Consider the following 19,688-nt stretch of genomic DNA (forward strand, 5'->3'; position numbering starts at 1 on the left):
ACTGGCAGGGAATGCAGTAATTACATGACTACTTGTTTAATTGTAGGCATAATAAAGGCTGCCATAGGACCAGTCAACTTTGCTAATCTGAAAGAGGTAACACAGGGGTCAAATGAAAACTCAGCTCTACCTTCACTCTAGGCTGGCTGAAGCCGTGAGAAATACCCTAATATGAACCCTCAGAGCCCAGAAGGCCCCACTAATTTGACTGTTCATTTTATCAGTCAGGCTTCTTCAGACATTATTAGGTGCGAATCCCAGAGACTAGACCAAGGGCCACAACTCCATTCCCCACTTTACTGGACATGGCTTTCAAGATCTTTAACACCAGAACTGTCAAAACCCTCCCCAACCATCTTCTGGCACTCAGGGACCACCGATTAGCTCCTGTCCACACTGCAAACAACCCAGGCATTGGAAATGGGATTGCCCCTCTCTCCCACACGCGGGAGAGTCATCCCATAACTAGCAACCTCAATTATGGGCTAATTTGGGAGGGTGGCAACAACAAATGCCCCTAACAGTGTTCCTCAACTACAAGGAAGCTAATAAGACTGAGAAGGCAGAAAGAGATAACTGATGGGACCCAGAGGCCATCCAGGCTCCTGTATTAACCATCTCTATGATCGAGCCTTGAGTAACCCTAAATGTGGAAGGGAGTAGGACTGAGTTTGTAATCAACATAGGAGCTACTTCTTCAGCCCTAATTAGTTTTTCTGGACCTACGTTTTAGTCTTTGATCCTCCACACCAGCATAGACGGTCAGCCACATCAGGGACGCTTCACCTCCCCCTGGTTATGCACTCTGGAGAAACATATTTTCACTCACCCTTGCCTGGTTCTACTAAGCTGTCCTACCTACCTACTTAGAAGGGATATAATGACAAAACTCCAAACTAGCTTTCAATTCCCCAAATACACTTGCCCAATATTAACATTACTAGCTCCTGCCACCAAAAGTGCCAGTCCCCTAAAATCCTTCATTTAACAACAAATTCTAGAGGTATGAAATACCTCCACTCCATGATGTTCTTAGTTTGCAGACCCTGTAAAAATCCATCTTAAGGGCTCTAACATTTTCCCTAGGAAGCCCCAATATCCCTTGAAGCCTGAAGCCCAAATGGACCTACAGCTCCTGATAGAGTTTGGCTGTGTCCCCACCCAAATATCACCTTGACTTGTATCTCCCAGAAGTACCATGTGTTGTAGGAGAGACCCAACATAGGAGGGACCCAGGGGGAGGTAACTGAATCATGGGGGCCAGTCTCCCATACTAGTCTCGTGATAGTGAATAAGTCTCACAAGATCTGATGGGTTCATCAGGGATTTCCACTTTTGCTGCTTCTCTCTTGCTGCCACCATGTAAGAAGTGCCTTTTGCCATCTGCCACGATGTGAGACCTTCCCCAGCCAGGTGGAACTGTAAGTCCAATTAAACCTCTTTCTCTTGTAAATTGTCCAGTCTCAGGTATGACTTTATCAGCAGAGTGAAAACAGACTAATACGGTAAATTGTTACCAGTAGAGTGGCACATTGCTGTAAATGTGGAAGCGACTTTGGAACTGGGTAATAGACAGAGATTGGAAAAGTTTGAAGGGCTCAGAAGAAGACAGGAAAATGTAGGAAAGTTGGGAACTTCCTAGAGACTTGTTGAATGGCTTTGCCCAAAATGCTCGTAGTGATATGGACAATAAAATCCAGGCTGAGGTAGTCTCAGATGGAGATGAGGAACTTGTTGGGAACTGGAGCAAAAGTGACTCTTGTTATGATTTAGCAAAGAGACTGGTGGCATTTTGCCCCTGCCCTAGAGATCTGTGGAATTTTGAAATTGAGAGAGATTATTTAGGGTATGTGGTGGAAGAAATTTCTAAGCAGCAAACATTCAAGAGGTGATCTGGGTACTGTTAAAAGCATTCAGTTTCAAAAGGAGAACAGACCATAAAAGTTCAGAAAATTTGCAGCCTGATGATGCAGTAGAAAAGAAAAACCCATTTTCTGGGGAGAAATTCAAGCCGGCTGCAGAAATTTGCATAAGTAGTAAGGAGCCTAATGTTAATCCCAAAGACCATGGGGAAATGTCTCCAGGCCATGTCAGAGACCTTCACAGCAGCCTCTCCCATCACAGGCCAGGAGGCCCAGGAGGAAAAAGTGGTTTTGTGGACCAGGCCCAGGGTCCCTGTGCTATGGGCAGCCTAGGAACTTGATGCCCTGTGTCCCAGCTGCTCCAGCCATGTCTGAAAGGAGCCGATGTACAGCTTGGGCTGTGGCTTCAAAGGGTGGAAGCCCCAAGCCTTGGGAGCTTCCATGTGGTGTTGAGCCTGTGGGTGCACAGAAACCGAGAATTGAGGTCTGGGAACCTCTGCCTAGATTTTAGAAGATGTATGGAAATGCCTGGATGCCCAAGAAAAAGTTTGCTGCGGTGGAGAACCCTCATGGATAACATCTGCTAGTCCAGTGCAAAAGGGAAATGTGGGGTCAAAGCCCCCATGCAGAGTCCCTACTGGTACACTGCCTAGTGGAGCTGTGAGAAGGGGCCTACTATCCTCCTGAACCCAGAATGTTAGATCCACCAACAGCTTGCACTGTGCACCTGGAAAAGTCACAGACACTCAACATCAGCCCATGAAAGCAGCTGGGAGGCTGTACCCTGTAAAACTTCAGGGGTGGAGCTGCCCAGGACCATGGGAACCCACCACTTCCATCAGCATGACCCGGCTGCAAGACGTGGAGTCAAAAAAGATCATTTGAAAGTTTAACATTTGACTTCTCCGCAGGATTTTGGAATTGCATGGGGCCCGTAACTTCTTTGTTTTGGCCAATTTCTCCCATTTGGAATGGCTGTATTTACCGAATGCCTGTATCCCAATTGTATCTAGGAAGTAACTAACCTGTTTTTTATTTTACAGACTTATAGGCAGAAGGGACTTGCCTTGTTTCAGATGAGACTTCGGACTGTGGACTTTTGGGTTAATGCTGAATTAAGACTTTGGTGAACTGTTGGGAAGGCATGATTGGTTTTGAAATGGGAGGACATGAGATTTGGAGGGGCCAGGGGCAGAATAATATGGTTTGGCTGTGTCCCCACCCAAATCTCAACTTGAATTTTATCCCTGGAATTCCCACATGTTGTGGGAGGGAGCCGGGGGAGGTAATTGAATCATGGTGGCTGGTCTTTCCCATGCTATTCTCGTGATAGTGAATAAGTCTCATGAACTCTCATGGGTTTATCAGGGGCTTCTGCTTTTGCTTCTTCCTCATTCTCTCCTGCTGCCACCATGTAAGAAGTGTCTTTCACCCTCTTCCATGATTGTGAGACCTTCCCCAGCCAGGTGGAACTGTAAGTCCAGTTAACATCTTTCTTTTGTAAATTGCCCAGTCTCCAGTACGACTTTATCAGCAGTGTGAAAACGGACTAATACAGCCCCTAATAGAAAAATCAGGCACCACCTCAGCCCAGAATTCAGTACTCATTGCTCTAACTCTAGCCTTACAATTGGGAGCAGGCATGAGGCTTAAAATTTACACAGACTCAGCCCATGCCTTTCATGTAGTACATGCTCATGACGCCATTTGGTGGAAAAGAGGATTTTTAACAGCCCAGGATACTCTAAAGAAACATGCTCCTGAATTTATGGCCCTATTGGAGGCAATTATACTTCCTACTCAGGTAGTATCTTTCACTGCAAAGCCCATCAGAAGAACAATGATGAAATCTCCATTAAGAACAATGGGGCTGACAAGTAAAAGTGGCAGCCAGGCTCCCCCTTCAGGCTGTTTTATTTCATACCCCAACTCCCTGTCTCTAACTTACCCTGGTTAAATTTGTTTCTTCCAGAATGCAGCAGTTCCACACCAAGCTTCTAAGGATGCAAGAGTATCAGCCAATCATCCCCAGACACCTCCACGATTCTCCTTTAGATTTGGCTGGACATCAGTTCCTTACGGACATCCTCTTCTCCCCGAGTCCCATCCTCCAGCTATGCCCAACAATTTAAGTCCCATAACCCAAGACAATGACTCAGAGCATCCCCTGACAAGCCAACAACCTTAGGAATGGTCAGTTCTATGCCCAGGGCAGCAGAAAGTAGTTGGAAGATGAGACCTCTACCCGAATATCACAGATTTGTCACTGTTGTTCTGTCAGGAGGTAAATGTGTAGCCCTAAGGAGTTGAAAGAAAATTGAAAAATGGGTTTTGCTGGCAGGAACAGAAACGGGGTAGAGGGGAGCAAATGTTCTAAGAAACAGGGTCAACCTCAAATGGCTCACTGGCATCTAAGCATCCTTTTACAAGCACCTAGCTCACAGCCCACCTGCATGCTGTCTGCAAGTACTCAGCTTAAGCAGCATGACCTTAAAAAATTTTCCTCCAGCCCCTGCCTCTTTGCAGGCAGCTTTCCCTCGGCTGTCTTGACTACTGCTCTCTTGCAACGTATTTTCCCCTTTTCTTGAAACAAATCTGCCTTTCTAAACTCATTACTGTCTTGGTAAATTCTTTAATCACTTATGTGCCAGCCTCAGACACTCAGTGACCACCACAGTATATGCATGTATTATGTATATGTACGTATCTTGTGTATATTTGTATCTTATGTATTTATGACATTATATAATCTTGCATATACACCTAATAAATATACAGTAAGTACTCACTTAGTGTCATCAATGGGTCTTGAAAACCGTGACTTTAAGTGTTGTATAATGAAACAAATTTACTACAGGCTGATTGATATAAAGAAGAGTCAAGTTACTCTGGCATATTTCTAGTCCAAAAACATCATGAAACTTCTAAATAATGGTGAAAACCTTCTAATATTTAACATTGAAATAAATGGGAGCTATACATATATTTAAGAAAGATAAATAAAAGCAAGTAAGACGATTATTTACTCAATTATTTCAGTTCAGAATTGTGGGTGGCCAGAGCCTAACCAGGCAATTTGAGACACTAGAGAAACCAGTCCTGGACAGGACACTATCCCATTGCAGAGTATACTCTCACACACTTCCACATTCTTACATGTGGGGACAATTTAGACACTTGTCCAATTAACTGAATGTGCATATCTTTGGGATGTGGAAGGAAACATAAGTACTTGGGTAATGTCCATGCAAAGATAAGGAAAAGTTTCAAACTTCGCAAAGACAGTGGCCACAGCTGAAGAGACATTTTTTTCTCATAAACATTCTATCTTAATAATATTGAACAATATGAGGTTGAGGACCTGCTGTATATCTTTTATAAATATAAATATATAAACACACACATATGCAGTTATATATGCACACACACAAACACGCACACACATACACACTTATAGCTTATAAACCAAAGTCAACATCTAAAATCCTGACTCCTTTCCCAATCAATGCCACTGATTACTAGCAGAGCCTAATATTTTTTTTCCTGATGTTAGCTTAGCTAATAATATCTCAATTAATAAGAAAGGAAAGGAGAGAAAGCCATTTTGTAACCAAGAGATTTTTCAAAGTTTTGATAATTTTTCTTTGACTTTCTAAAAGTAAACAGAATAAAATCTGTCTTAACAGTCTCATTACTAAAATATCTTGATAGCCTCATAAGCCATGTGATGTTCTACATAAGCTGTCTCCAGTTTATTCCCTTTCATCCTGCCCTGCATTCACTAACCTCAGAAATGCTTGACATAAACGAAATTCAATCCCTACTAAGAGTTTTTGCAGCCCCATTTCCTTCATTTTCCAACCTATCCCTCCAATTTTAAGACTGTCCCCAAATTTTAATATTACCTTCTCATGGAGATCTTTTGCAGTCACCTTGGTAAAAGCAATACACGCAGGGATTTCCTATAACACTATACTATTTGACTCACACAACATTAATTCAGATGTAAAGTAATCTTAATTCGCAAATCTATCTATCATCTGTATTGACAATAAAGGATACTTGAGTAAATTTTTTAAGAATGGTCTCTTTATATTTTGTTCATTATTCTATCCTAGGTCTCTAAAATAAGGTCTACCACTTAAGAGGATTTGATAAACATAATTGATCAACTTCATACCATTTTGGTTTCCTAGCAGAGAAACTGAGAGGATGGAAAGGTGAAAAAGAGAGCAATGCTGGAAAGTGTGCTGCCGTTCTGAGACTTCAAAGCTAATTCTATTTTTATGCAATCACCGTATCTATTTTATATTTTGGATATCTCCGATGTTTTGTTGATTTTATACATTAATGATATCATTTGTTTATCATATGCCATATATATTTTAAGTGTTTTCCCAGGTTGCTATTTTTTAAATGTATGTTTATGGTACTATTTGTTTTATAAGGGTTTTTGAAATTTTTGTCTTACTCGTGTCTTTAATTCATTTTAGGCAAGTTTAGTGATATATAATTTATAAGCCATTAATTTCACCTAATATGTGTGACTTAATAATTTTTAGTAAATATATTGAACTCTGCAACCATCAGCACAGCACGTTTTAGAACACTTCGCTCACCCCCAAAATGTTCCATTGTACCCACTTGCAAACAATACTTTCCCACTCTCAGTTCCACGGTGGGAATGTAAACTACTTCAGCCACCATGGAAAGCAGTTCAGAGATTTCTCAAAGAACTTAAAACAGAACTACTATTCAACCTAGGAATCCTATTACTGGTTATATACCAAAAAGAGAACAAACTGTTCTGCCAAAAAGATACATGCACTCATATCGCAGCACTATTCACAATAGCAAAGACATGGAATCAACCTAGGTGCCCATCAATGGTGGAATGGATAAAGAAAATGTACATATACACCATGGAATACCACACAACCACAAAAAAGAATGAAATTATGCCCTTTGCAACAACATGGATGCAACTGGAAGCCATTATTCTAAGCAAAGTAATGCAGAAACAGAAAACCAAATACTGCATGTTCTCAATTATAAGTGGGAGCTAAACGTTGAGTACTGAGGAACATAAAGATGGCAATGACAAAAACTGGAGACATTGAGTACTAAGAACGTAAAGATGGCAACAACAAAAACTGGAGACGGGGAAGGGCGGGAGTGGGACAAAATCTGAAAAATGAACTGTTGGGTACTGTGCTCAGTACCTGGGTAGCGGGATCATTTGTACCCTGGTTTGTTATACAAGTAACAAAACTGTATATGTACCCCCTGAATCGAAAATAAAATGGAAAAAAATAAAATGAACAAACACTAAAGATATATTTAAAAAAATAAATCAAATCATGGAATCAACCTAGGTACCCATCAGTGGTGGATTGGATAAAGAAAATGTACATATACATCATGGAATACCACACAAACACAAAAAAAGAATGAAATTATATTCTTTGCAACAACATGAGTGTCTGATTTGTGCCCCAAGTTATTTCCCATTATTGGGCATATTATGTAAATTCCATGTAGAATCCTCCACTTACACAATATTTTGGCATTCATCCATGAAGTAACCATGTACCAGTATTTCATTTGTTTTTAATGCCCAATAGTATTCCATTGTATACATACATACAAAACATTCTTTTTATTCTCAAGTTGTGAGAGTGTATTCAATTTGTGGGTATAATGAAAAAAATGCTGCTATGAAAATTCACATATATATCTGTGTTCTTATGTATATACATCAGTGTTCTTATGTATATACATCATTTCTCCCTTTTTAAAAAAATTTACTTTGAGTTCTTGGATACATGTGTAGAACGTGCAGGTTTGTTACATAGGTAAACATGTGCCATAGTGGTTGGCTGCACCTATCAAGCCATCACCTAGGTATTCAGCCCTACATACATTAGCTATTTGTCCTGACGCTCTTCCTCCCCTAACTCCCCTAGACAGGTCCCAATGTGTGTTTTTCTTCTCCCTGTGTCCATGTGTTCTCATTGTTCAACTCCCACTTATGAGTGAGAACATGTGGTGTTTGGTTTTCTGTTCCTGTGTTAGTTTGCTGAGGATGATAGCTTCCAGGCTCATCTACGTCCCTGCAAAGGACATGATCTCATTCCTTTTTATGGCTGCATAGTATTCTATCATGTACATGTACCATATTTTCTTCATCCAGTCTATCATTGATGGGCATTTGGGTTGGTTCCATATCTTTGCTATTGTGAATAGTGCTGCAATAAACATACATGTGCGTGTATCTTTATAATAGAATGATTTATATTCCTTTGGGTATATACCCAGTAATGGGATTGCTGGGTCAAATGGTATTGCTGGGTGGAATGGTATTTCTGGTGCTAGATCCTTGAGGAATTGCCACACTGTCTTCCAGAATGGTTAAACTAATTTACATTCCCATCAACAGTGTATAAGGCTTTCTATTTCTCCATATCCTCATCAGCATCTGTTGTTTCTTGACTTTCTAATAATTGCCATTCTGGCTGGTGTGAGATGGTATCTTATTCTGATTTTGATTTTAATTTTTCTAATGATCAGTGATGTTGAGCTTTTTTTCATATGTTCGTTGGCCACATAAATGTCTTCTTTTGAGAAATGTCTGTTCATGTCCTTTGCTCACTTTTTGATGGGATTATTTGTTTTTTCTTGTAAATTTGCTTAAATTTCTTGTAAATTCTGGATATTAGACCTTTTTCAGAAGGGTAGATTGCAAAAATTTTCTCCCATTCTCTAGGTTGCCTGTTTGCTCTAATTAGACTAATGGAACAGAATAGAGACCTCAAAAAAAAAATAGACTTTACCTTTAGAGCAGTTTTAGGTTCACAGCAAACTTGAGCAATGAAGGTAAAGTGATTTCCCATATAGCCACTGCCCCCCACATACATAGGCCTTCCCCGTTATCAATATTTCCCACCAGAGTGGTACCATGTTTACAGTTGATGAAACTATATTGATAATATCATTATCATCTAATATCTCTAGGTTAGGGTTAATTCTTGGTGTTGTATATTCTAGAAGTTTGGGGTAAATTTATATGTATCTACCAACATAGTATCATACAGAATATTCTTGATACCCTAAAAATTCTCTTTGCTCTGCTTAATTATCCCTCTCTCCTCCTAACCTCTGGATCTTTTTGCTCTCTTAATCATTTTCTCTTTTCTAGAATGTCATATAGTTGGAATCATATCATATGCATATTTTCAGATCAACTTCTTTCACTTATTAATATGCATTTAAGTTTCCTCTATGTCTTTTCATGGCTTGGTAGCTCATTTCATTTTAGCACTGAATAATATTCTATTGCCTGGATGTGTACCAGCTCATTTATCCATTCACCTGCTGAAAGAGATCTTGGTTGCTCCCAAGTTTTGGCAATTAGGAATAAAGTTGTTATAAATATCCATGTTCAGGATTTTTGTGAACATAAATTTTTAACTCATTTGGGTAAATGCCAAGGTGTGAAATTCCAGCTTGTATGGTAGAATATGTTTACTTTTGGAAGAAAATGCCAAACTGTCTTCCAAAGTGGCTGTATGATTTTGTGTTTCTACCAAAAACGAATGAGAGTGTCTGTTGCTCAAAATTCTCATCAGCATTTGATGTTTTCAGTGTTTTAGGTTTTGGCCATTCTAATAGGTGTTATTGGTGTCTCATTGCTGTTTTAATTAATTCACATACATTTTTAATTCAGTGTGCCAATCTAAATAACAACAATAACAACAAGCAAAACCTGCTTTGGTTTTTAATAAATAATGTGCTGAATATAGTAATCAATTAGGAAGAACTATTAACTTAACAACATTGAATTTTCCCATCTGTGAATATAGAATGTCCCTCCATTAATTTAAATCATCTTTAATTTCTCTCAGCAATATTTTGTAGTTTTCAGTGCACAAGTCTTGCACTCCTTTTGTTAAATTTGTTTCTAAATTTTCATTATTTTTTACGTGATTTGGGGTTTTCAAATTGTTAATTGCTAGTATTTAAATGATAACTTATTTTAATGTGTTAGCCTTGTGTCCTGCAACTTTGGTACTCTCATATATTTGTTCCAGTAGTTGTGTGTGTCTGTCTGTGTGTGTGTATGTGTGCGTGTGTGAGTGAATATGAATACATATTTTATGTTAGTAAGGACAGGTTAATATCTTCCATTTTAAATGTTATGTCTTTGATTTCTTTTTCCTTTGATGTTTCTTTCTTCGTTTAAACAATAGAACCATCATCATAATTGTATTAGATAGAAACTCTACAGAAACACAACTTTTAGAAGTAAGGAGGAGAATTGTGGATAAACAGAGAAAGCATAGGGCTTTTATATATTTAATCATATTTATTATCTGAGATTTAAAACAGTATAAAGAGTAAAGATTATGCCTCATAAAAGGAAGGAGTGACTATTAGAATTAGTTCCTGACAAAAGATGTTAGGGATGGAATTAGAATATTTGTTAGAATTGAATTGATACAGCATGAGGGATACCTTGAATCACTGTGGCAAAAAATAATTAAAATGGAAATACACGACATTATCATTTTGTCATTTTAACCCATATTAGATTTAAAACAAAAAATCATTTAAATGAGCTCTTTTACAGATGCTGATAAAGAATTTACAAATAAATATATACTCAATAAAACATTTCCAGGTGTTGTTACATTTCTAGTTTCATCCTCTATTATATACAAGTAGGTAAATAATATTCAATTAAATAGAAGGGGCCAAAGAGGGCACCTGTGCTCAGTAAAGGGATCCCACTCTCTTCAGGTTTCCATGGAGCCTGAAAATGAGGGTGAGTATTCTGAGCTTTACTGCTTGCACAGATTGCTGCTGGCATAGTCAGTAGAAAGAGATAAAATGATGGCACTTTGAGAGGTTGGTAATGATCCTAACATCAGCAAGCAGAGCAGCATCCAGGATATAAGGGTGGAAATTGCTGTTCCCATTTGATTGCCACCTGTATACTCATAAAATCAGAGATTAATTTTGAAAATTCTTCACACACACAAAAATTAAATAACGTGAAAAAAACTTTATCTAGATATTTTTCAAAAACAAAGTACTAATCAAAGGACTTCTTATCCATAATAATACCATTTTGCAAAATACATTTATTGGATCTTTATGATGATTTTTTGCCTTGGACATATGTATAATATCTGTAGCAGAATATTAGTGCAAACCATGATAAGTTGAAATTTGTGATAATTTAGAGAATGATATCAAGCAACTGCTTTAAAATCATAGACTTCAGTAACTAATGGGAAACAGATGTTTATTTAGCTGGGCAAAAAATAGAAATTCTTATTCCAGATTTTATTTTGGCCTCATCTTTTTCAGAGGTTAAGTGTTTTGGAATTGAGTTGGAAAGCGCTAAGTAAATCAAGCAAATAGGTTATTAAGAGGGGAAATGATCAGCTCAGTAAGCCCCTAGTGACCAAAGGTGGCTTAGCAGACTGTAATCTTATTCATCGCACCCAACTCTGTCAGCACTGACACTTTTCCCAGGCACATAAGCCTGTTGACAGGAAGATAAGAAGCACGAATGTATTTAGCCAGTACGATAATCACAGCATTTCTTTTTTTTTTTTTTTAATATTTATTTATTTTATTTTTTTTTTGTTTTGTTTATTTTATTATTATTATTATTATTATTATTATTATACTTTAGGTTTTATGGTACATGTGCGCAATGTGCAGGTAAGTTACATATGTATACATGTGCCATGCTGGTGCGCTGCACCCACCAACTCGTCATCTAGCATTAGGCATATCTCCCAATGCTATCCCTCCCCCCTCCCCCCACCCCACAACAGTCCCCAGAGTGTGATGTTCCCCTTCCTGTGTCCATGTGTTCTCATTGTTCAATTCCCACCTATGAGTGAGAATATGCGGTGTTTGGTTTTTTGTTCTTGCGATAGTTTACTGAGAATGATGATTTCCAATTTCATCCATGTCCCTACAAAGGACGTGAACTCATCATTTTTTATGGCTGCATAGTATTCCATGGTGTATATGTGCCACATTTTCTTAATCCAGTCTATCATTGTTGGACATTTGGGTTGGTTCCAAGTCTTTGCTATTGTGAATAATGCCGCGATAAACATACGTGTGCATGTGTCTTTATAGCAGCATGATTTATAGTCCTTTGGGTATATACCCAGTAATGGGATGGCTGGGTCGAATGGAATTTCTAGTTCTAGATCCCTGAGGAATTGCCACACTGACTTCCACAATGGTTGAACTAGTTTACAGTCCCACCAACAGTGTAAAAGTGTTCCTATTTCTCCACATCCTCTCCAGCACCTGTTGTTTCCTGACTTTTTAATGATTGCCATTCTAACTGGTGTGAGATGGTATCTCATTGTGGTTTTGATTTGCATTTCTCTGATGGCCAGTGATGGTGAGCATTTTTTCATGTGTTTTTTGGCTGCATAAATGTCTTCTTTTGAGAAGTGTCTGTTCATGTCCTTCGCCCACTTTTTGATGGGGTTGTTTGTTTTTTTCTTGTAAATTTGTTGGAGTTCATTGTAGATTCTGGATATTAGCCCTTTGTCAGATGAGTAGGTTGCGAAAATTTTCTCCCATTTTGTAGGTTGCCTGTTCACTCTGATAGTTTCTTTTGCTGTGCAGAAGCTCTTGAGTTTAATTAGATCCCATTTGTCAATTTTGGCTTTTGTTGCCATTGCTTTTGGTGTTTTAGACATGAAGTCCTTGCCCATGCCTATGTCCTGAATGGTAATGCCTAGGTTTTCTTCTAGGGTTTTTATGGTTTTAGGTCTAACATTTAAGTCTTTAATCCATCTTGAATTGATTTTTGTATAAGGTGTAAGGAAGGGATCCAGTTTCAGCTTTCTACATATGGCTAGCACCATTTATTAAATAGGGAATCCTTTCCCCATTTCTTGTTTTTGTCAGGTTTGTCAAAGATCAGATACTTGTAGATATGTGGCATTATTTCTGACGGCTCTGTTCTGTTCCATTGATCTATATCTCTGTTTTGGTACCAGTACCATGCTGTTTTGGTTACTGTAGCCTTGTAGTATAGTTTGAAGTCAGGTAGTGTGATGCCTCCAGCTTTGTTCTTTTGGCTTAGGATTGACTTGGCGATGCGGGCTCTTTTTTGGTTCCATATGAACTTTAAAGTAGTTTTTTCCAATTCTGTGAAGAAAGTCATTGGTAGCTTGATGGGGATGGCATTGAATCTGTAAATTACCTTGGGAAGGATGGCCATTTTCATGATATTGATTCTTCCTACCCATGAGCATGGAATGTTCTTCCATTTGTTTGTATCCTCTTTTATTTCCTTGAGCAGTGGTTTGTAGTTCTCCTTGAAGAGGTCTTTCACATCCCTTGTAAGTTGGATTCCTAGGTATTTTATTCTCTTTGAAGCAATTGTGAATGGGAGTTCACTCATGATTTGGCTCTCTGTTTGTCTGTTATTGATGTATAAGAATGCTTGTGATTTTTGCACATTGATTTTGTATCCTGAGACTTTGCTGAAGTTGCTTATCAGCTTAAGAAGATTTTGGGCTGAGACAATGGGGTTTTCTAGATATACTATCATGTCATCTGCAAACAGGGACAATTTGACTTCCTCTTTTCCTAATTGAATACCCTTGATTTCCTTCTCCTGCCTAATTGCCCTGGCCAGAACTTCCAACACTATGTTGAATAGAAGTGGTGAGAGAGGGCATCCCTGTCTTGTGCCAGTTTTCAAAGGGAATGCTTCCAGTTTTTGCCCATTCAGTATGATATTGGCTGTGGGTTTGTCATAAATAGCTCTTATTATTTTGAGATATGTCCCATCAATTCCTAATTTATTGAGAGTTTTTAGCATGAAGGGTTGTTGAATTTTGTCAAAGGCCTTTTCTGCATCTATTGAGATAATCATGTGGTTTTTGTCTTTCGTTCTGTTTATATGCTGGATTACATTTATTGATTTGCGTATATTGAACCAGCCTTGCATCCCAGGGATGAAGCCCACTTGATCATGGTGGATAAGCTTTTTGATGTGCTGCTGGATTCTGTTTGCCAGTATTTTATTGAGGATTTTTGCATCAATGTTCATCAAGGATATTGGTCTAAAATTCTCTTTTTTTGTTGTGTCTCTGCCAGGCTTTGGTATCAGGATGATGCTGGCCTCATAAAATGAGTTAGGGAGGATTCCCTCTTTTTCTATTGATTGGAATAGTTTCAGAAGGAATGGTACCAGCTCCTCCTTGTACCTCTGGTAGAATTCGGCTGTGAATCCATCTGGACCTGGACTTTTTTTGGTTGGTAAGCTATTGATTATTGCCACAATTTCAGCTCCTGTTATTGGTCTATTCAGAGATTCAACTTCTTCCTGGTTTAGTCTTGGGAGGGTGTATGTGTTGAGGAATTTATCCATTTCTTCTAGATTTTCTAGTTTATTTGCATAGAGGTGTTTGTAATATTCTCTGATGGTAGTTTGTATTTCTGTGGGATCGGTGGTGATATCCCCTTTATCATTTTTTATTGCATCTATTTGATTCTTCTCTCTTTTTTTCTTTATTAATCTTGCTAGCGGTCTATCAATTTTGTTGATCCTTTCAAAAAACCAGCTCCTGGATTCATTTATTTTTTGAAGGGTTTTTTGTGTCTCTATTTCCTTCAGTTCTGCTCTGATTTTAGTTATTTCTTGCCTTCTGCTAGCTTTTGAATGTGTTTGCTCTTGCTTTTCTAGTTCTTTTAATTGTGATGTTAGGGTGTCAATTTTGGATCTTTCCTGCTTTCTCTTGTGGGCATTTAGTGCTATAAATTTCCCTCTACACACTGCTTTGAATGCATCCCAGAGATTCTGGTATGTTGTGTCTTGGTTCTCGTTGGTTTCAAAGAACATCTTTATTTCTGCCTTCATTTCGTTGTGTATCCAGTAGTCATTCAGGAGCAGGTTGTTCAGTTTCCACGTAGTTGAGCGGTTTTGAGTGAGATTCTTAATCCTGAGTTCTAGCTTGATTGCACTGTGATCTGAGAGACAGTTTGTTACAATTTCTGTTCTTTTACATTTATTGAGGAGAGCTTTACTTCCAAGTATATGGTCAATTTTGGAATAGGTGTGGTGTGGTGCTGAAAAAAATGTATATTCTGTTGATTTGGGGTGGAGAGTTCTGTAGATGTCTATTAGGTCCGCTTGGTGCAGAGCTGAGTTCAATTCCTGGGTATCCTTGTTGACTCTCTGTCTCGTTGATCTGTCTAATGTTGATAGTGGGGTGTTAAAGTCTCCCATTATTAATGTGTGGGAGTCTAAGTCTCTTTGTAGGTCACTCAGGACTTGCTTTATGAATCTGGGTGCTCCTGTATTGGGTGCATATATATTTAGGATAGTTAGCTCTTCTTGTTGAATTAATCCCTTTACCATTATGTAATGGCCTTCTTTGTCTCTTTTGATCTTTGTTGGTTTAAAGTCTGTTTTATCAGAGACTAGGATTGCAACCCCTGCCTTTTTTTGTTTTCCATTTGCTTGGTAGATAAATGGAAGAAAGGGTATCAGCCCTGGAAGATGAAATGAATGAAATGAAGCGAGAAGGGAAGTTTAGAGAAAAAAGAATAAAAAGAAACGAGCAAAGCCTCCAGGAAATGTGGGACTATGTGAAAAGACCAAATCTACGTCTGATTGGTGTACCTGAAAGTGACGGGGAGAATGGAAACAAGTTGGAAAACACTCTACAGGATATTATCCAGGAGAACTTCCCCAATCTAGCAAGGCAGGCCAACATTCAGATTCAGGAAATACAGAGAACGCCACAAAGATACTCCTCGAGAAGAGCAACTCCAAGACACATAATTGTCAGATTCACCAAAGTTGAAATGAAGGAAAAAATGTTAAGGGCAGCCAGAGAGAAAGGTCGGGTTACCATCAAAGGGAAGCCCATCAGACTAACAGCGGATCTCTCGGCAGAAACCCTACAAGCCAGAAGAGAGTGGGGGCCAATATTCAACATTCTTAAAGAAAAGAATTTTCAACCCAGAATTTCATATCCTGCCAAACTAAGCTTCGTAAGTGAAGGAGAAATAAAATACTTTACAGACAAGCAAATGCTGAGAGATTTTGTCACCACCAGGCCTGCCCTAAAAGAGCTCCTGAAGGAAGTGCTAAACATGGAAAGGCACAACCGGTACCAGCCACTGCAAAATCATACCGAAATGTAAAGAACATCGAGACTAGGAAGAGACTGCATCAACTAACGAGCAAAATATCCAGCTAACATCATAATGACAGGATCAAATTCACACATAACAATATTAACTTTAAATGTAAATGGACTAAATGCTCCAATTAAAAGACACAGACTGGCAAACTGGATAAAGACTCAAGACCCATCAGTGTGCTGTATTCAGGAAACCCATCTCACGTGCAGAGACACACATAGGCTCACAGCATTTCTTTAAGGTAAGTGTTAGCATTTTCATTTTAGCAAATCAAGAAAATGAGGGTAAGAAGACTAAAATAGTGCAACCTTACATAATTAGAGGAAAAAATGAATGGAGGAAGGCCAGAAGGAAGACAGGTAGGAAGACAAAAAAAGAAAATGATGCTGGCATTTATGAATAATGAACGTATTTGATACCCAAGTGATTCAATGTTGTAATCCCATTGTACCAATAAAAGAAAGAGAAGAGGGTAAGGAGTAGGAAGGAAAGAAGGAATGAAGGAGGATGGAAAATATCCATAGTAAGTAATTTGTGATAGTTGCCCCACCTGTAAACATTGCTGACCTGAGATTTTCACTTCAAACATTCCAATTCCAAAATATACATTCAATCTAAAACACCAAGCTCTGGGCTCAGTGAAGTCCTTCCTGAACTATATTTAAAAAAATTGTTTAAGGTTTAGTTTTCAGCAATACCACAAAAATAGTTGGCCTTTTTAACCAATTCCTATTACTGCATTCATATTCCCTTCTACATTAATCATATTTAATGGTAGCCATGTAATACATATGCATTTTAACTTAAAATTTTTCACAATCATATTTTTTTCTTACTGAGAAACTGAGGATTTTTACAAAAATAGATGACCCATGCAAACCTTTCACAGCATGTCTACCGTATTATTTGTATGAGAAGCAACCTATGTAAAATGACAGACAGATCCTGCTGTGGAAAATTAAAAGATGAGAGCTTTTTGTTTCTACTTACAAGCGCTTTAATTCTATATAAAAATAATCCCTTCCCTTTCTCCAAGACACACGTATTTTCTTTGTGAATAGCTTCATTTTCCCACATCCAGAAATTTGATTTTCTGTTTGCAAGATGCTTTTCCTAGTATAATAATGACATATTTAGGGCTGGCACGTTACGCTGGCCTAGGTTTCTAAATGTCCAGGAACTAAGCTTCAGAATGAGACCGTCAGGAAATATCAGACTAACAGATTCAAAAGGGGCTGATTTATTGACTACTTTGTGCAGGTGCTGACAAATTAGATAAGTGAAATGTGCCTATATTAAGTTGCAAGTAGTCGTTCTGCTGTGCTCCAAATACACCTAATTTGAAAAGAAGTATGAGTTACCTGAATGAAGAGGCTCCATAAGAAAGTATGCACTGTCTTTAGCGCAAAGTGGAATGGATTTTCCTATGTGCGAATGCATAGTCCTAGATTTAAGAATTCTAGGACTAGTTATTTCTTAAAGAAACAGTCATGTAGTATAACTTCATGTGTTAATTTAGATGATGCTGAAGAGTATTTATTAATTCTAATTCTTCTTTATCACTAATTTGCAAATGAATTTTCCATGTTTACATAGTTAGCCTAAGTTTACATACCACTGTTTCTTTATTAAACTATAATTTATACCCTGTTACTAACCCATTGTAATTTGCTGGAGAAAAGCTCAATTAGAATTTATATTGCTGGGTTACATCGACAACCTGAATACTAATCAGTTTTTGGAACTTAGTCACTCTGCTTCTCATTTCAGTTGCAAGGAAAAACTGTTACTTATTAGAAGTATTTATCAATTAGCGATGCAATTTAAATTGTATACAAGAGTAGTAGTGCTCAAATTTTCTTCTAAGAACAGTTTTAGAGTCTTAAAAATTATTGAGAGCCCAAGATCTTTGGCTTATATGTGATATATGTGTTGTTATTTATTATAGTCAATATTAAAACTGGAAAATTAAATATATATATATTTAAGAGTTAACTTTGTATGACAAAGATAAACTCATTACATTTTAACAAAATAAACAATTTTATAAAATATATTTTCACACTAAAAATAGTAAACAGAGTGGCCTTTTTAAAATATAACTTTAATTTTATTCAATTATCATTTCCTCTTGTGTATTCAATCTATTGCAATAATATATGTTATGTAGTTCTTGGGGAATTTTGCTCTATAGTTGTGAAAGAGTGATAGTAAATATAAAAAATAATATTTTAGTATAATTATGAAAACGGCACTAATTTCATTGACCCCTTGAAAGGGTTCCAAGTTACACTTTGAGGACAACTGGGCTGTAGTATCATCAAACAGAACTTAAAATCTACTAATATAAAACATTCACAAGTTTTGTTTATAATGTTGAAAAGCCAGTACTAAAATAAAGAAAAATAACAGAAAGTTTAAATATTGTGTTCATTATTAACTTCATTTTAACCTACCAGAAAACCCTCTGAATTAAAGCCTCAACACCAATCCTGGACAAAGACTGAAAGATCTCTTTACTGAGCAAAAATTCAAGAAGATGATCTAGACAGAGTATTTTTTTGACATTAGCTAAAGAAGAAATTGTAAAATTAACTATGGTTGTGTGCATGGCTTAACAAAGGCACATTCTGAGAAATTCATCATTAGGTGATTTAATCATTGTGCCGTATCACAGTGTGTACTTACACAAACCTAGATGGCATAGCCCACTACACATCTAGGCTATCTGGTACAGCCTATTGCTCCTAGGCTACACACACACCTATGCAGCATGTTACTGTACTGAATGCTATAGGCAATTGTAACACAATAGTATATATTTGTGTATCTATACATATCAAAACATAGAAAGGGTATAGTAAAAATATGGCATTAAATTTTTTTAAAAATAGGGTATTAAAGATAAAAAATGGTAGAACTATACCGGGCACTTCCCGTGAATGGAGCTTGCAGGACTGGAAGTTGTTCTGGGTGTCAGTGAGGTAGCAGTGAGTGAATGTGAAGGCCTAAGTTATTACTACACACTACAGTGGACTTTACAAACACTGGACACTAGGCTGCACTAAATTTATGAAAAATATAGTAACTGTGCAATGATTTTATGACAGCCACAATGTCACTAGACGATGGGAATGTTTCAGCTCCATTTTAGTATATAGGGTCCATCACTGATCACAACATCATTGTGTGGTGTATGACTGTAAATACATTTTTCTAAGAAAAAACTAGAATGTCCAGTGACAAGGCAAAGACTGATATTCTGACTAGAAACCACCGATAATTTACATAAAAGAGGCTGAATAAAGGTTAGTCAAGGCATGAGACATCAGGGGTATACTGGAGGGATGCTTATTTTGAGCTAGTGTGCATAGGAGCATTACTCCAAGGCTAAGAGCCTGGAAAGTTTCCCGAAAGTTTTAGAACAGCCTCACAGATCTTTCTGTCTTGACACTTGAGTAAGAAGATTGATGAGACTAGCATAAGGAATTATTTAACATAATTATTTAGAAATGTCTAGAATTAAATTATTGTTTTTAAGTTTTTGAAAGCAGCCTAACTAATGATTACATTAACACCACAGCTTCAAAAATAAAAACTGGAATTTTATGCCAATTGGCA

Source organism: Pongo pygmaeus, chromosome 13, assembly GCF_028885625.2.
Source record: "Pongo pygmaeus isolate AG05252 chromosome 13, NHGRI_mPonPyg2-v2.0_pri, whole genome shotgun sequence".
In the NCBI taxonomy this organism is placed as follows: Eukaryota; Metazoa; Chordata; class Mammalia; order Primates; family Hominidae; genus Pongo; species Pongo pygmaeus.